Below are 13,176 nucleotides of genomic sequence, written 5' to 3'. Positions count from 1 at the left end.
TCTCTCCCCATCTCTCCCAATTTCAGGGTTCTTTATTGCCCTGACAAAAGGAAGAGTAGACAACATTAAGCACGTCCTGCTGACAATGACCTCAAAACAATAAATTATACTAATGAATAAGAAGAATAGGAGCGGACTCCCGCTCCCCCCCAGCCCAGGAGTGTGGAAATGAGCAGGATGGGCGCACGGTCGTTTGTCTCTGCTCAGTTCCACGGAAGATCAGGCTTTTACCCACCCATCATCTGTCCTTTGCTCTAATTTCAACTCAGCATTACAGAAAAAGGGTTTTTTGCTTTACAAGGAATGGAAAACAGTGGAACTTTCGAGGACTTGAAGCGGCACCTCACAAAACAGGAGTAAAGCTGTTCAGTGCAAAACAAAACCTACACCCTCAAGGAATAGGGAGAAAAGTAATAAAACAGAACTGGGACATGTTAAACTTTAAATACCTCAGTGTTTTACTGTGGAAATTGAAGTTAAGCACCTTTAACAAGGATACAACAGCCAGACTAGAAGAGGACGTGAGCCAGCAACCGTTGGGTGGCACATCACATTTTCTTAAGCTCTTCCATTGTTTTAACGACTGCATGGTTTCCTCAGAAACAGAAAGGAGGATCAGAGCAACCAGTGGGAACTGGGAACCAGTGACTGCAGCAATTCCTGAAATCTGAAAGAGTGTCGCATTCCTCCAGTTCTTAGTATCCAGAGGTTATGTTGGTTCACACCAGGTAGTGTAATGAAAGATGTTCCCTTGCAGGCTGGAAGTCCTCCTTTGAAACCCCACCACCTCCGCTTTAGTACCCATGATCAAACTAAATTATGTACATGAATGGGTTGAAAACATTGTAAATAACCTGATTACAGTTACCACATAATAATAATAATAATAATAATAATAATAATAATAATGATGCGGCTCATAGCAGAAAGGTTAGAGCTGCTGCTTGGGGATTCAAAGAAACTTACAGGTTGAAATCCCCCTTCCAGCTATAGTACCCTGAGCAAGGTACTTACCCTAAATTTCTCCAGTAAAATTACCCAGCTGTATAAATGGGTAAATAACTGTAAGCAGCTTAACACTGTAAGTTGCTTTGGAGAAAAGTATCAACTAAAGGAACAAATGTAATAATAATTTCATTAGTACAAGTAAGTGTGACCCTGGTTTGGACTGGTAGTGTTCAGTTTTGAATACCAACCCATCCAGTGCTCCAGTGTCAGATGTTCGGGTGTAAAAGCAACATGACCGCAATGGAAATGGCAGTGGAAAGTGTAAATCACCTTGAACGGTGTGTGTATGTGTGTCACTGGTGTGTGAGTTAGAGTTAGCTGGCGATTTTCAAATTTTTATCTCCCGCAGTTTTAAAAAATTCTCTACCAACCCCCTATTCATATGCCCAATAAATTCCCTTTACAGAGGCTGTGATCCATTAAATCCACTCCCAAAAGGCCATAAACATGAAGGTTTTGGAGGTCAGAGGTCAGCCAGTCACCCCCGACACCAACACGTCTTCACAAGGTGTCTCACACACACACACACACACACACACTTCTTCCCCACAGTGTCAGAGGAAACCGCAATGGAATCTTGACAAACTTCCGCAGTTGATGTATTTGCATGCACTCTCCAAAACAAGGCTTCCGACAGCAAATTTGCTATCATGCCGGTCTGCTTTTACATTATAATTAGGGATGTGCTGTATAATTAATGTTGCTTTTTTTCAGCACCACGGAACTTTCTGCCAAGTGTTTGAAAGACGCAGAAGGGTGCACTGGCAACAGAGACTGAAAGAATCACTCTCATTTTCGACTCGGCTCTTACGGCATTAGTTCTGCCACCTCGTGCACATTTTCGCAGCTTGAAAAACAAATTGACTGGAACGACACTTCAGCAAAATGAGATTTTGTTTTTTTTTTTGTTTTGTTTTTAAATCCACAATCAACTCATCAGAAAACTAGAGGAGAGCACCAATCAGGCTTTGGTCAAGGTTTGAGAGGACAGTTATAATTCTGAGCATGTCTGCCTCTGGCCTTTCTCTAAAAGAATCATGGCTGAGCAGCAGAGCCCTGTGAAATGGAACTGGAAGCAGCTTGTCTGCATCTGCACTACGTCCACAGCCCAGCCCGTACTCACCTTGTCCGATGTCTCTCGCTCAGGTGTTCTCTCGGGTACGCAGCTACGCCAGGAGGGAGAGCTTGGTAGGGGTGCCCAGGTGAAGGAGGCAGGAGGCAACGGTGCAGTCCTGCCACGTGCCAGGTGGCCACTGTTCAGCAGATCTTGGACTGGGTGGTCTGCAAATCTGTAGGAGATCTAGGAGCTGTGAGTGGTGTGAGTGTGTGTGAGGGAGAACTCGAGCGAAAGTGAGAGAGAAAAGCTCCTAAAAGAGTTGTAAAGTTGAGAAGGTGGAGCTGCCCAAACCCGCTGTCTGGCACCTTTAGAGCAGTTTGGGGGAGTGAGGGGAGGGACGTTACTTTTTTGTTACCGTGTCTTCAGCCTTTTCACTCTGTCTTCTCCCGATCTACTTTTTCATGGCCTCATCCCGTGGGGAATGTGGATTTGCCTCTCGGGCTCCTCATCCAACAACAGAGCTTATGTCTCCCAGACCCACATATCCTGATCATGGCCAGGAGCACAGAGCGAACTGGGAGGAGGAGTGCGAAGACAAGGAGATGCAGCCAAACAGAACACATGGGACAAGGATGAGGATGGACTCAGAGAGATTGAACTATACCCTGACTTGGAGGTCAGCTATTTTTAATAGCTGCAAAAGTACTCTGCTAAATTATCAAAACAAACTAATGGCTCGGAAGACTTTGTCAGTAAAGAAGCTGCATGGAACTTCTGTGGCTCATCAGTCGTGTTCTTCATACGTAGCGGTTTTTAGTACAGGAAACTCAGTACTGTCGTCCCACCAGTTAGTTCCCCCTACTGCGCTCAGGAGCTCTGCCCACACACAGAAAGGATGCCAGTCAAGCCAGAGGTCGAGCACAATGTCTTTCCTGCCAGTAAGTCAAGATCACAGTGAAAACACGCTGGAGTGATCAGGGTCCAGAATCAAGCAACCGACACTGAAAGATATGTTGGCTATTGACCCTTTGAGGTTTAAACATGGATGTGATGAGAAGCACAAAACTTCAGTTACTCCTCTGGTAGTCAGGGGTTCAAGGTCCCTGCCAACATGCTGAGAGCACAATTCCCGGGTTAGCACAGAGTTCAAGGTCCTCTGGGGGGAGCTGGGGGTGGGCTGGGTTTCAGCTCTTGCAGTCTCTAAGGCTGATCTGCTTGTGCTTTGGAGGGTCATCGCTAACTCAAGGGCTCTCGGGAGCCATAAATCTGAAGTCCATGGGAAGCGGGTGGGTTCAGGGATAGTATGAGCTGCAACCTGAAATGTGTTGTGAACCCTAGGGGGGCGGAGGTCTATGGAACATTAGACAAGCACACCTGGGCCTTTGACCCCACCCACAGACATACAGGTAGACTTCACCAGCTCCTGAGGGTGTACAGGCCAGGTCACACCGTCAAACACACCATTCATTTCACTGCGTGTGAAAGCACACACCCCAAACTAGAGCAGATCCCCAAAAGGGAGCAAATCCGTTCCATTACCCCAGGGACTTTGTCCAGCTAAGCAGAATCCATTGGCTAGGCACGCAAAGACTCACTCAAAGACGCTTTCTGTTTTGTACGACTATCAACGCGCAGGTATTTCTCATTTATTAGGAATTTTTAGGGATGGGCTCTTGCTTTGCTTTCCCTCGCTGTTTTTGCCATTCTGCTGTGTTTGCTACAGCCCTGACAGGTTCCAACAGGCTGCTTGGCCCAGCTGTGGAGAAGGCGACCCCCAGTGAGCACACCTCTGTGCTGGAGCGTTCTAGAACTGATGGGCTGCTCTCACTTCTGAGGCTGTTTGGGTCCACTATGGTCAGGTCAGTGCTGAAGATCTCTGGGCCTGATGGGCTGGTCTGTGATTTGGAGCTGGGATCAGTGCTGGAGGCGCTGGGCTGTGCTCTTCAGGAACTTCGCATGGTATCGAGGATAATGGCGCACAGTGGACAGCTGATGCTTTATTCATGACACTCAGACTCTGATCCCTTAAACAAATGGAAGTAAATGAACCGCAGTGATTAACATTCCACTTGGAGCCCCACACTGTCTCGTTCTTTGTGCTTCCCAGGCCTTCTGGGGAGCGAAAGTTTAATTTGATGACACAGATTTAATTCAATTCTAAATTATTTTCACTTCTCTGCTGCTCTGTTGCAGTTTGCTCTAGTAATAAATCACACGTTACATTATTCACACGTAATACGTGAAGCTTGGCTTTAATATGATCTGTGACAGAATTACAGAGTCCACTGTTTGCCTTGCGTAATGTACCTTACCTTCACTTTATTTGTGTCATGTTACAGCGTGTGAGCGATGCATCTTTGAGTTATGGGATGCACTCTTTATCGCAGGTATTAAACAGACGCCTTGTTAACGCCTGGCTGGGGAGCACTGCGCTTTTTAAAAGTGTCATTGTTGGTTAAAGCCTGCTCTTCCTGGCTTGTGCTTTTGATGATGTAAGTAGATGTATTTTAACACTGTAAAAATTGAAGGAGCTGTCAACTTTACCTTCAGTAAAAATTCCATGTGAATCCATGGCAACAATACGAGTTTATCTAGGTAGATGTAACACACATTCCCATGGCACACGTTCACACGCAAAGGACGAAAGAGGCACAATGAAGCTGCTGTGACCTTGGAAACAGAGGTGAGAATGGGGAGAGCTGCTTGGGTGGATGTCAAGAAAAGCAAACCCTGGACAGCTGAAACAAGTGGAATGGCAGGAATCTGAAAGCCCTCGAGCCCATTCTCTCAGAAATACACACACACACACACACACACACACACACACACACACACACACACACACACACACACAGGCTCAAAGCCTCTAGGCCCGACTTCTCCAGCCTCCAATCAGGTTGGACACACCTTCCATCTGACACGATTCCCGCAGTCATTTTTCAACACATTTCCCTCATTATCCAGCGCAGACAAGGGAAAAGGAATCCTGCTAAAATCCTACAAGGTGATAATGATCACAGCGCAGGGATCACATTAAACTGAGATGTGATGTTTTCAGTTCTACTTCAGTGTCATAATCCATTATCGAATAAACGCATGCAAATCAATTCTCTACTCACACATGCGTATGCATGCTTAAAGATTTATTTTGGCAGTATTTACTACACAGGTTTATATTTTCTGACAGTGATGAAAAAGCGAGGAAAAGTTTAGCCTTGAAAGTTCACCACAGAGGCGAGTTCTCAGTAGGTCAGAGAGACAGCAGTCGGCGGGTGATTCCCAGTTTCGGCCAGCTGGATTTCAAACCTCCGTTTCATCTGGCCTGGAAAGAGTCTCCACCTGGTAAAGAGGAAGCTTGAGTTTAAAGCGTGTCGGAGAGAAAGCTGCACAAGTGGAGCTTCACACACGGACAAAACCCAGGGGTCCGTGGAAGCTGAACACCAAGAAATCCATTGCAGGTGGACAGAAGAAAGAGAGAGAGGTGCAGCAAATGTGCAGCATCTGAGCCCTGTTCCTCTGCCAGACAGCTGTGACCTTCCCATCACCAGGTCTGATGAGCTCCTCTCCAATGCTCACTCTTCAATTTGACTCGGCGTTTCCGTGAGTAGATCCAGGCAGCGGAGCAGGTCGGAGAAGATCTTTCAACACCGGGGTGTGATTTGTGGGCACATGACATGGTATTACAAGTATGTCCAGGGTTCTGACTGGTAGACTGCCATGTGGACACTGTCACATGGTAAAGGTCAGACATGGGGCTGTTCATCAATCAGTCATCAGTGTCCTGTGTAGCCCACAGCAAGCAAGCGAACCCAACCAGACAACCATTTTACAGAGCACATCAACTAGGCCATGTTCAAGTAGCAGCTTCTTTGACCTCCAAAGGTCAGGTGACATGACCTTCCATCCAGGTGATAACTTCAACTGAGTGCTGGGACACAGTGAAAACTGAAACGCTGTCCTAGGGCACGAGTGGCCACCCCATCCAGGTCTATCTGATTGTGTGCTGTACTACACAATGAGTTCTACCAGAAATGTAAAAATCCCAGAGAACAGAGGAAAGCGACACATGTGTACAATGCAGGAGTGTAATGCGCCCAGAGACACAGGTGGTGCAATTCACACGTGTATTATCTAGATGACAATGTCTGCTACTGGACAAAAGAAAAAAAAAATACTATAATGTGTCAGGTGTGTCAATATATCACTGCAGACAGGTTCCTTCATGAGGAAAACTACGAATCTGAATGAACTGCTGAATTTACTTGTTTGCTTGTGTGAAGAACATGAACAGGTGGGGACTGGTGAGGTGTGACTCCACGTTCACTAACAGGATGCTCCAGTCAGAGATGTCGGAGACAGACGTCCTCACTGGCACCAGGACACATTTGCTAATGTTTGCAAATGGCCAGAAGTGACAGGTACGTGTGTCCGTAGATGTAAGAGAAGCATGATGTGCTTTTGTGGGCTGATGAGTTACCTCTTTAGTGCAGGTACAGGTCTGAGAGAGCAAAGGGACACGTTACACCTTTCCAGTACCGATCAAAATAACCACACCTGACCCTAAAATAACCCTTCTGTTTGACCTGTGAGGTCTGTTTGGTCACTTCAGAGCTTCCATGTGCCCACAAACCTGAGCAAAACAGAATCTGGGTGTGAGCTATAAGAGTTCAGGGTGTTGCATGGACTGATCAAACATCAAAATGTGCTCAAGCTCTCACGGAGTAGGAACGCACTTATGGCTCCCAATCTTGCCAAGTATTGAGCCCAAGGCAATCGGAGTGTTGGTCTGGTTGCTGTTTCCTGCGAAACACAGACAAAGTCCAGAGCTTCATAGCTGTTCCACTGCTGCGATTTTTCATGAGAAATATCCACAGGTCAGTGGATCACGGGCCTGCTTCCATCCTGGCATCATTTACCAATCAGGTTTGTCCCCCTCATTGCATCTACAGCCCAGCTCTGTGTGCCTCACCAGAAGAATTGTCAGAGGTCTCCTCTAAAATTTGCAGGTCTGGTGAGGTCAGGTCATCATGGAGACCCATAAAGTGAAAATAGTGCGAGTATAACAATTAGCATTCATTATTGCTACAAATGACTCGTGAGTGGAAACGAACAGTGTACATATAGTTCACTTCATATAGAAACCTTGATGAAAGACACTACAGCAGTAGTGACCTCAGCAGCCATTAACACATTCTCTTTCTCTTTTCCACCAAGCTTTCCTTTAACACCCTGCAAATTCCATTTACTCATGATTCTCATGTTGCAACATCTGAGTAACACATTTTCAGAACAGACCTTACTCCAAGTATCATCTTGTATGTTGTCGTGTGCCGGGGGGAAAATCTCTGCTGATAAGACCCAAGGACTCAACAAGCTCATAAAGAAAGGAAGTTCTGTCATGGGTCTAACCCCTGACCCAACAGAGGCATCTGCAGAGTTCAGGATGAGAAGGAAGTTAGAGTTTGTTATGGACAATGGCTCACATCCTCTTGAGGAAGATATCACCATGAGCTCCTTCAGTCACAGGGTTGGACACAAAGAGATGTTTTTGGGGTCCCTCTTACCAACAGCCATCACACACACGCACACACACAGCTTGTCCTAAGCAGGGTTGCAGGAAACCAGAGCCTAACCCAGCAACATAGGGTGCAAGGCAGGAGGGGGGCACCCAGGACAGGGCACCAGTCCATCACAAGGCACCCCAAAGCAGGACTCAAACCCCAGACCCGCTGAAGAGCAGGCACAGTGCAAACCCACTGTGCCACCACACCCCCAACCAAGAGCTATCCACCCCATGATGTCAGTAAAGGGCCTCTTAGCTCCTCAACACGGTGACACAGGGAGGTACACTCAGTACCTGAGTCATTGCAACGCTTGGATCTCTTTTCTACGCTACACTTTTGTTTTAGTATAACTGTAACTCATTACTATTGATTTTGTCATGTTTTCCTTATTTGTTTTGTTATTTATTATCTTTGTCAGTACAGTTGCACTTTATGTGTCGTGTCTGTGTGATGTTGAGCTGCTGCATGTGAATTCCTCTGCAGGGATTAAAAAAGCATCATCCTTTAGTTGTAAAACACAAACATTTTCCAGGTTATTTATTTATTTTTACCTTTTTCTAACATTCCTGTTGCAAAACAAAACCTGGATTTCCATACTGTTTCCCAATTATGCCCAACAAACAGAGTAGGGTCTTCATTCAGTTCCCTTCTACGGTGTTTATACCTCATGCTGTGGCGTTTGCAAATGTCCTTGGTCAATAAAAAATTCCGGAATTCATTTTTATGGGATGAATCAGTGAAAAGACCACATCTGCGGAGATGATGTATTTTCATTTTCCGTCATTTTAATTTAGCTTTAAGCTTTTCTTCAGACTTTGGATGCAGAGTCAAATCAAGTTACGGACGGACTTCCAGTCACAGCTTTCTTTTATAAGTTGTAGAACCAGAGTAGTACTACACTGAAAGAGGACCAGAGTAGTACTACGTTGTGTTGTGTTTACAGGTGCAATAACTACACTCGAACACAAATAAAGATAAGACGCAATGGATAATGTTTTCTTTTTCCTTTACTGAACCACATGCAGCAACAACTCTTCTACCCTTTTTCTGTACATATTGCCGGCCAACCAAACTCTAACCCAATGGTGCTATTAAGAGTGGCCTATTACGCTTAGCCCGGAGTTTTCACTATAATCAATACACAACACGTTGTCTTGGCTGTCATGCCTGGTTCAGGAAGGAAGCGGTGAACCCAAGTGCAGAGCGGTATACGTGGTGTATTCGGGGAAATCCAAGAGAGGAGGTCAAAGAACAGGCGACTGGCCTTCGAGGTGCGAACATCGTTACAGGGAGAATCCAAAAGATGAGGTCGGTACACAGGCAAGAGGTCGATGATCATAAAGAGGTACTGGATCATGGGAACAAGGGACGGGATCGGGGAAAGCGTTAGGGAACAGGAATTAGCTAGGAGGTCGCAAACAACAAAGCTGAACAAGGTTCCGCATCAGCTGCTGGTCTGACGCAGCCTGTTCCGTGTCGGCTCGGAGGTGTGGGCGTGGCATTGGCTGTACCATGCAAGCATACAGAAGGACACATTTGTGTTTTTCTCTGCTGCAGTACGATTATTTAGTCTTTTAACTGACACTAGTATTTTATTCTTCCTCCAAAGCAGCTTCTCATTTTGGTTTGTACAGTTTTTAGGATAATCTGCTGAAAATTGTTTATTCCTTTAGACACTTGGGTATTTATCTGTATCAATTCAGTATGAGTACCTCGTTCAAGGGTACTACAGCAGGAGTGGGAATTCGATCCCTGGTCCTTAGATTGCAAGGTTAGACCAACCGCTACACTACCGGCTGCCCCTCAGTAGAACAACAAACATGTCAGCATTGCGCTCAGAGAGAGCCATTGGCAAAATCACACTGCTGAAACTGGTAAACTAAGTGTGAGCTGTTCGAAAGGTACCACACAGACTTGCTGAGGTAAACCTGTCAATGACCCTCTCATATCCACAGCATCACCTGTTTCTCATCGGGACAGGGAGACGACATACTGGACAGATTCATACGGTCAAAAGATAATAAATGAAAGAGCAGAATGGGGGGATAAGTTTTCCAGCCCCTGCAATCCATCAGAAATGAAATACTACGGTAAAAGCTGCAGAAGATAGAGACCTGGGAGAAGATTTAACACAGGCGCAGGTTTCACCTGGTAGAGACACCACTGGGGAGACAATGAGCTTCACCCTGTGGACATGGGGGTCGCAGTCAAGAAGAAATGAGGGAGCAGCTCTGGAAATTCTGGAAGGTTCTCCCTCCCGGCTTCAAAGAATGCAGTGCTCACGTGAGGTTCTCTCTAACCTCACAATCCAAGCAACAATCCAGGGAGCCTGTTGGTTTCCAAACCCCAGCATATGAGTAAAAGGCTCCCTGGGGGGCATCCTTGTTTGATGTATTCTGATTTCCCTCTATGTCCAGCAGTGCTTCTTGCATAGTTACCTCACAAAGAAAGTGATTAATAAGTCATTGTGATATATATGCACTATGCCCTACTCACATGGCAGGTGAAACAACAAGTGCTTTATGGCTCTTGAAGGAATGTCCCTGCAGTATTCATGCTTTATTGCAGAAACTACAGTGCATTTTCACAGTGTAGCAGGAACAAATTACTCTGATGCTGTATGGATTTATTAAGGTCACTGAACATGACATCTCAGCATTTATGGTTAATGTTCACAGAAGCAAGGGTGCTGCCCCCCTCGGAAATACCCTTAATTCAGGCCTGGACCCTCATGCCCTATGTGGCCTGCCAGGTCTGTAGGTTTTTGTTGTGTCCTAGAGGTTAATTGACTAATTAAATTCATCACTTAGAATGAGAAAAAAACCTCACCTGACCTCCGTAGGTAGAAACTGTCTGCTGAATGGAAAGTGGTCAAATCTGAAAACGAGTCACCTGCTAAAATAGCCAGGTGGCCACTCGTGCTTTAAGAGGAAAAATATCTGCGCACATAAAATTTAAAAATCCATATTGAGGGCTCTTAACAACAGAATTACAAAACCATCCAAAATAACCTGCAGATAATCTCATCATCAAATGGCCAGTTTTGGCAGCATCTTTTTCCTTAGCAGTGCGGCAGCCAAAACAAAAACTTTCCTCGCGCCGACTTTCCTCCAGCGACTTTTATTCCTTCAGAGGTCCCAAAATTAATTTTAAACTAATTATACACACATATATAGTTAAAGCAATGTAAAACGGAATGCATTTTAAAATAATGACTACAACTGCTTTTATGGGAGCAGAGGGACAGTTTAAAACGAAAGCACACCAATTTTCACAGCAATTCTCAGTAAGATTACAGAGCTCAGGTTTATCCCCTTTATGATGAATGGCTGAGTTAAAGGTCAGCCCTTCGACTGTGGCGCGGATCGAAACGCTGCCCCCGGCCTACTGTGAACGAGTCGGAGCCGAGCCAGCACTAGCTGCCCTGGGAAACAAAACCGCTTTATGATAAGTACCTCCTAGCATGCATTAAATGGGGAGCTTTTAAAATTTATTTCACTTCTTATAAATCAAGGCTGACCAGATAATATTTCATATGTGCACTGATTAGTGCAATTAAATGCCATTAGCAGCTCTTTATTCAAAGCAGTATCTTTAATTACAAGAGGAAAAACACCCACACAGTCCACAAAAAGAGACCAACTTCTCTAATTAAAAAAGTTACTTTCTTTATTAGACGATGGGTAATTAATCTCTAGTCTCCTAACTGCGGAAGCGCAGTAATACTTGAAGCCTTTTTTTCTCTCTTCTTTTTTTAAAGCGCCGAACGGGAGGCTCATTGCCAGGTCCTGTTGCCCCAGTTACCAGGGCATAGCTGAGCATAACAATTAATGGAGCGAGGTTTGTGAATCCTGCTTTAAACTTCATCACTTCATAACAAACACCAGCAGCAGAAAGCACACCAGATAGAGGAGAAACAAACGAGTGATATTTTAACAAAACACAAGGAATGGTTAACATGCACACAATGTAATACCATGAAGGATAAAGCAATGTGACAAGAGCACCAAAATATAGGTTATGTACAGAGCCTATGGGACACTTGCATGAACATGACAAAGACACGTCATCATGAATTCAAATGAGAGTAAAATATCACTGCTAAGGGTAGGAAAGTGGAGCATGGCAGCAGGTTTGGCCAAGTCCTGCTCTCTGGTGAGTCTGGGATTTGAGTCCTTGCTTCGGGTGCCCTGTGATGGACTGGCGTCCCGTCCTGGGTGTGTCCCCCTCCCCCTCCAGCCTTGCATCCTGTGTTACCTGGTTTGGCTTCGGTTCACCATGACCTTGCTTGGGACGAGCGGTTGTGGACATTGTGTGTTTGGTGTGTAAGGTCTAAGGGTGAGTGTGAAGCACAAGTCAAAAAGTATACAAACAAGCCCTCCAAAATCTGATAGAGCTAAAAATGTTGTTATAACAGCAATCCACAGTGTCTGGTAAAAATTATTAACTAAATACATGTTTTATTCAGGCGTGATCATGATGACATCACTTCCTGTAACATATTACTTTGGGAGAAGGTTCTTAGCCACGTTATGGAATGAAGAGCCAGGAAATAAATAAATACCATCAGGTCTTTTGCAACCCCAGCTGGGTCATTCACCTCACAGTAATTTTTTGAACACAGTTATTAACATATCAATATGAAACGGCTTTGAGCTGCCCATATCCAGCAATTACATTTAGTTTAATTGCACAACATGACACTCATGGTCCTCAAATTCTTCTGCACCCTGAAAGAACAAAACTGGCCGAGTGTCTTCTCCTTCCAGTCTTGCATCCAATCTGCTGTGCTGCAAAGTTAAAGCATAACTACAAAGCTGAACTGCAATTGTAATACAGGCTTTTGCATACTTCACTGTTAACCAGGAGTATTTGATCAATGTAAAATACCCCCAGGGGGAAATGCCCAAGAAGACATTCTTCTCCACATGCCTTGCATTGAAATGTTTTACAAGCAATGAAGAAAATTGGATAAACCGGAATTATTCAAATAAGGGGCAGCGCGTACCATTCATCAAGGTACTTGCCCTCAAGCAATAGTGCACTGCTGCATAAAAAGTACAAAACTGTAAGTAACTTTGAGTAAATGTGTGAATTAAATGAAAAATGAAGAAATAGCAAATTCCCTGTTTGGGTAGTATATTTTAATTAGCTGTCTACTCCTTATAATGTAAAATCATCTATCTATCTATCTATCTATCTATCTATCTATCTATGTTTTCCAATTATGTAGCTGAACTCACAATCTCCAAACAATCTATTTTTTCTGTGCTCACTCCCTATCCATCCAGTGTATGCACTCTATCTTTCCAGTGTGTCCTTCTCTTGCTCATCATATCAAATGAACTACATTTCCCATGTACTGTAACTCAAAAAAATAAAAAAAGGTCACCATGATCGTTCCTCTCAGGCTCTTAGCAGCCCTCTCGCGCTTGTGTTTCTGGGAGATGTAGTCCACAGCGTTGCTACTTCTTTACTTAAAACGGTCATACATGACTTAAAAACTACAATTCCTACATCTCCTTACGTTAGAACCAGGAAGCGAGG

General features: G+C 44.7%; 1 protein-coding gene across 1 annotated transcript in view; it reads right to left on the bottom strand.

Annotated features, from left to right (window-relative positions):
• Positions 1 to 2,608, bottom strand: part of col7a1l (collagen type VII alpha 1-like) — a 76,155-nt gene extending 73,547 nt beyond the window's left edge. The window contains exon 1 of the mRNA XM_029259475.1: positions 2,132 to 2,608. The gene's annotated coding sequence lies outside the window, so the exon portion shown is untranslated. The remainder of the gene's footprint in view (positions 1 to 2,131) is intronic.
• Positions 2,609 to 13,176: the final 10,568 nt, after the last annotated feature.

Source organism: Scleropages formosus, chromosome 2, assembly GCF_900964775.1.
Source record: "Scleropages formosus chromosome 2, fSclFor1.1, whole genome shotgun sequence".
Classification (NCBI taxonomy): Eukaryota; Metazoa; Chordata; class Actinopteri; order Osteoglossiformes; family Osteoglossidae; genus Scleropages; species Scleropages formosus.
This window is presented reverse-complemented; position numbering and strand designations above follow the sequence as displayed.